The sequence below is a fragment of the Podarcis filfolensis genome (genome assembly GCF_964270895.1).
Source record: "Podarcis filfolensis genome assembly, chromosome: 1".
NCBI classification, from domain to species: domain Eukaryota; kingdom Metazoa; phylum Chordata; class Lepidosauria; order Squamata; family Lacertidae; genus Podarcis; species Podarcis filfolensis.
In genome coordinates, this window is record NC_139604.1 from 76,266,877 (window position 1) to 76,272,876 (window position 6,000).

Genomic DNA, 6,000 nt, shown 5'->3' on the forward strand with positions numbered 1-6,000 from the left:
ATGAGCCTTTTAATGTTTCCATGGCTGCACCTCACTTCTGCTTCTGAACCTATCCATCATTTTTATTTTAGACTATAAAGTTTGAAGGCAAAGACTTTTGTTAATTAGCACTCATCATCTCTTTACAGAAGACACTTGAGTAGTGATGGGAGAAATCTGCCCATTTCAGTTCTTTCCAAACTTTTTTTGGAGAATTCATGGACAGAACTCAGCATCTTCCCCCCACTCCTAAATACTTCAATGCTTGGAAAGACCGGCTTCAAGAGCTCCTTCACTGGCATTCATCCTTTTGTCTGCCAGTTATTTTCTCTGTTAAATTTCCACACTATAAACACTATAAATTTCCCGCAATAAACACTGGTCTAGTCTCACAATTCCCTGTGAAGAAGGATTGATTGCTAAACCATTTTCGGGGGGAATGGGGTCTCCTAAAAACTCTCAGCAAACTCAAGAAGCTATAGCTCTCATAATTATTTGAGGGAAGCCACGATGGTTTGAAGTGACACCAGAGAACTTTAAATGTATGGTGTGAATGTGGTCATAGTGTGGAATTTTTGGATGTAATGGCAGGCAGGGTGAGAGGTACGTAAAACGTTTGTTACTTTAATAAGGACATGCTTGCTATATTGATGGATACACTCAATTTGTATCCCACTTTACCACCAAACGGTGCTCAACTATGAGAATGAAATTATTTACGATCTTCATTTTTGAGGACAATGGGTCGTCACAAACATTAAGTTAAAGAAACAAGAGCAAATGAGTGTATGTTAATCCGTCTCACTCAAGGAGCTGGTCTGCAAGGCAAACTAGAGGAGTCATATATTCTCAAGGGACCCTTCAGCAGCAAAAGGAGTGCTAGATAAAGGATAATATTTCTTCAAATCCTTCACATTCCTGCCAGCTCTTTTGAAGGCACATAATGCAGAGATTAGCCTACATATAGAGACAAAGCCAGTGGGAACTAGAACAAGAAAGAACTTGGGTACTGAAAACTAAGTCTGAATAATGAAGGCCACATTGCTTTATTTTGCTGTGGAGTCCAGTGAGGTGCCTCTTTTGATGAATTAATCTGTTTCAGAAGGACACTTTCTTGGCATGTCTTCAGCACAGTTTTCCTTTTTTAGTGAACACTTGAGCTATATAGCGTGCCTAAACTCAGAAATAGGGCATCATTGCAGACCCTCTGTGTGGGAGGAAGATAGGTCAGAGAGACTGGTCAGAAAATAGCGGCGGAGTTAAGAAATCAGTGAAATATTGCTGATTTGTGTAAAATAAATCTGTTCCATATTCTGTTCCATAAGCATTGGGTGCTTAGTGTAAAGTCCAGTCCCTCATTAAAGCAGAACACTGTTAGATTAAAATGTTTTTGTTCTGTTGTGGGGGGTTGCACATAGACAAAGTCCAGCATTGCACTTTGGGAGACTTACAAATCAATCAAATATTGGAGAGTGGGAAGAGTGACTGTCGTTTAGAAAAAAGAAAATTAATCACAGGTCCCTGTTTTTAAGCACAGTCTTCCATTAATAAGATAGCAGGGTGAAATCCAATTGTGTCAGCCCCCACCAGAACATGCACTGTTTGCAGAATGGACTCATCTCTCCTTGCAACCCCCGACACGCCCTCAAAATCTGCTTTAGGGGTTTGCCAGGGTGAGGACTGTGGAAGCAGAAGGGGAAGTCCTGCTTGCATGAAGGCGTTATCTTATTTTTCCTCATAATGATCATGGGAGATTGATGAGGTAGATAGCAACTCACTGGTGCTAGTGTATTATTATTATTAATTATTATTCTTATTTATGATTCACTTTTCATGAGGCATTCTATATCCAGAATGCTTCATGGCTGAGCAAAGACTTGAGCAGAGATTTCCTCAGCGTCCAACTTTCTGCCCACCACATCACATTTGCAGCGCGGACAATTGCCGTGTACGAATGGAGAGCAAAACGTGCACCAACCGCAAGACAGAACTTCTCTGTTGTATTCAACTTCTTCTGGAAAAGCTCTGCAATATATAAATCTATGGAAAGCTATGGAAGGGTAGAGATTTGCCACCACGCTGTGAAGATTTTGTGCGATAATCCCACCTGCCGATCTCTGGCAACACTTCGCATGGCCCACCTGTGTGGACACCAAAAATAAACATTTTTGAAAACGTTTATAAAATGCAGATGTCTTGAGGCACGAGGGAGCTGGATATTGGTAAATCTGACTCCCTGTCTTACTCATGCATTTAAATTAACCTTTATTAGGCTACTGCATGGAACTTGAGCATATCTGCTGCCTAAACACCTGGCTGATTTGTGAGCAACCATCAGACCTAGAAAAGCAAACCTCAACAGAAAACCTGCAGTTTAAGTGACAGAAGCAGGCACAAAATAAGTAGAAGTTTTCTTGAGAACTAAACTGAGCATTTGGCTTTTGGGTTGGCATGGAGCACTGCATGGATATAAGGCCATGGACAATTCTCATTATCCTATAGACCTGATCATAAAGTAGCTTAGGGCCAGTTCACACAAAGCTTTATCTTCTGCATGCCATCAGTCATGGCTATGTCCCCAAATGGACCCTGGAGGCTTCGGGGATGTTGGGCTAGATGGCCATTGGTCTGATCCAACAGGCTGTTCCTGTGTTCTTATGACCTGAGTGCAATGGTATGGCTGCTACATGCTTCTCTCTTCTTTAAAGGAAAAGAATCTGAAGTGGGCAACCATTATCGAATGGTAGAGTAGACCTTTCCTTCCACAATTGACCAGTGGTTTTCATTATCATATAGGAAAATCACTGCCACAACAATAGACATCAGTGCTGGCTCTGAATTAGCTGAGCACAATTCACATATCTGTTTTCCCAAGGATTCATGGGTGCCAGTACGGGCCACATGATCTCCTGCAATGATTTTGCAAAGTTTTTTGCAGATAAAATCGCTCAGATTTGGGAAGAAGTAGACTCCACCGTGGGAGCAGGGCCAGTGCGGGAGAGTGCTAGAGTCCTGTGTAGTCAAGTTGTGTGGGATCAATTCCAATCTGTTACCTCCGAGGATGTGGACAGGCTGCTTGGATGAGTGAAGCCAACCACCTGTCTCCTGGATCCTTGCCCATCCTGGCTTATAAAAGCTAGCCAGGAAGGACTGGGTGATGGGCTTCGTGGGGTGGTGAATGCTTCCCTCCGTGAGGGAGCCTTCCCAGACCCGCTGAAAGAGGCGGTTATTAAACCGCTTCTTAAAAAACCATCTTTAGATGCGGCCACGATGGCCAATTATCGCCCAGTCTCAAATCTTCCATTCTTGGGCAAGGTGATTGAGCGAGTGGTTGCTGAACAACTCCAGGCACGCCTGGAAGAAGCGGACCATTTGGATCCCTTCCAGTCGGGATTCAGGCCTCATCATGGGACTGAAACTGCCTTGGTCGCACTGGTTGATGATCTCCGGCGGGCTAGGGACAAAGGTGAGAGCTGTTTCCTAGTTCTGCTGGATCTCTCAGCGGCGTTTGATACCATCGACCACAACATCCTTCTGGACCGTCTTGAGGGGCTGGGAGCTGGGGGCACTGTCATACAGTGGTTCCGCTCCTTCCTCCTGGGCCGTGTTCAGAAAGTGGTGTGGGGGATGAGTGTTCAGACCCCTGGGCTCTCACTTGTGGGGTGCCTCAGGGTTCTGTCCTCTCTCCCCCATGCTTTTCAACATTTACATGCAGCCACTGGGAGAGATCATCAGGAGGTTTGGGCTGGGTGTTCATCAGTATGCGGATGATACCCAGCTCTACCTCTCTTTTAAATCAGAACCAGTGAAGGCGGTGAAGGTCCTGTGTGAGTGTCTGGAGGCGGTTGGAGGATGGATGGCGGCTAACAGATTGAGGTTGAATCCTGACAAGACAGAAGTACTGTTTTTGGGGGACAGGAGGCGGGCAGGTGTGGAGGATTCCCTGGTCCTGAATGGGGTAACTGTGCCCCTGAAGGACCAGGTGCGCAGCCTGGGAGTCATTTTGGACTCACAGCTGTCCATGGAGGCACAGGTCAAATCTGTATCCAGGGCAGCTGTTTACCAGCTCCATCTGGTACGTAGGCTGAGACCCTATCTGCCTGCAGACTGTCTCGCCAGAGTGGTGCATGCTCTGGTTATCTCCCGCTTGGACTACTGCAATGCGCTCTACGTGGAGCTACCTTTGAAGGTGACCCGGAAACTACAACTAATCCAGAACGCGGCAGCTAGACTGGTGACTGCGGGTGGCCGCCGAGACAATATAACACCGGTCTTGAAAGACCTACATTGGCTCCCAGTACGTTTCCGAGCACAATTCAAAGTGTTGGTGCTGACCTTTAAAGCCCTAAACGGCCTCGGTCCAGTATATCTGAAGGAGCGTCTCCTCCCCCATCGTTCTGCCCGGACACTGAGGTCCAGCTCCGAGGGCCTTCTGGCGGTTCCCTCACAGTGAGAGGCCAAGTTACAGGGAACCAGACAGAGGTCTTTCTCAGTAGTGGCGCCCACCCTGTGGAACGCCCTCCCATCAGATGTCAAAGCGATAAACAACTACCTGACATTCAGAAGACATCTGAAGGCAGCCCTGTTCAGGGAAGTTTTTAATATGTGACATTTTAGTGTATTTTTCATCTTTGTTGGAAGCCGCCCAGAGTGGCTGGGGAAACCCAGCCAGATGGGCGGGGTACAAATAATAAATTATTATTAGTAGTAGTAGTAGTAGAAGCGGGGCCAGATGGGTCACATGGAGAATGAAGAAGAGAACAACGTGTGTGATCTGCCCAAAATAAAATGACAAAATCTCAAGCACAAGAAAGATTCGGAGTGGAATGAAATGCATCCCTTGTTTTGTTCATCAGGTAACTTCTAGAAAGGGCTATCCTTACCATAAGTGATGACTTTTGCACAACCTGCAGCAGGGTTGCGATTCGGGTTGTCGGAGAACACCTGCAAATTCACATTTATGGATTCTTATTATTTATTACATTTGTTAGTTGCTTTTTACAACAAAACCCAACAAGATAAAATACAAGCGATAAAAACACTTAAAGCTAGATCCTTTAGAACAATGTGTAATAAAAAAATGGCCAGCCATGTTTTCTGCAAAGCTAAAAATACTCTATTATGCCTTACAGGAAAAGTTTGATAGAATTTATTATGTTTGCTCTCTAGTACCATTCTCAATGCAGAACATTCAAAAATGCATTTCCTGGTTTGTTCTTGACCTCATGAGTGAGTCAAATGCATTGAAATTTAGCAAACACTGCAGGCTCAATCATAGAAATGGCAGTGGATCCATTGAAAATAATCTGAGCCTGATGTTCCTTTGAACCTTAGCATTATTTCAGTAAAATAACTCAATCTGCATTATCCAGTGTATCCAAGGTACCTCTTTGGCCTGAAAGCATGTGCATGATGATTTATAGGATGGTTCAATAAAAGCTATTACATTATCAACATTGTGCATGCTTTTTCTCCTGGGAAATGCATAATGACATTTATTGCCATGAGACATTTAAAGTGCTTCAGTGTATGATCTATTGTGCTAAGATGCAACATTTTTATTACTTAAATGCAGAAAACCTTGTAATAATCGTTGAGAACTTAACTATTTCTTTGACATTGTATTTTACCAAATACTGCTGCCAGTTCAGTAGCTGTTATACAACATGTAACACAAGAATATGTTAGTTATGAAATAATTTGAAGCAGCAGCGATGGCAGCAATATGGAGCGAAGGCAAGAAAATGACACAGATAAGTGTGACTAAACTTCAAGGAGGGGGGAGAATTCAATGGAGCAGCATTTTCAGTGTTAGCATCAGATTCCATGGCAGTGTTCTGTTTGATAACACTTCCTTCTAGAGATGGCGGGGGAATTCAGCTTGCATTTTAATGTGAACTTACATAATTCACACTTCCCCAAACCTTACGTGGGCTATCCTTCAAAATTCCCACTTCTCCAAATATCATGACTCAGTTCTCCATCCAAAATATGTGTATGAAAATGTGTTGGTTAGGGTAA

At 44.0% G+C, this 6,000-nt stretch overlaps 1 long non-coding RNA gene across 1 annotated transcript in view; it reads left to right on the forward strand.

Annotated features, from left to right (window-relative positions):
• Nucleotides 1-5,433, forward strand: part of LOC310756521 — a 42,400-nt gene extending 36,967 nt beyond the window's left edge. The window contains exons 3-4 of the long non-coding RNA XR_014544916.1: nt 1,818-2,869; nt 4,691-5,433. This is a non-coding gene — a long non-coding RNA (uncharacterized lncRNA). The remainder of the gene's footprint in view (nt 1-1,817; nt 2,870-4,690) is intronic.
• Nucleotides 5,434-6,000: the final 567 nt, after the last annotated feature.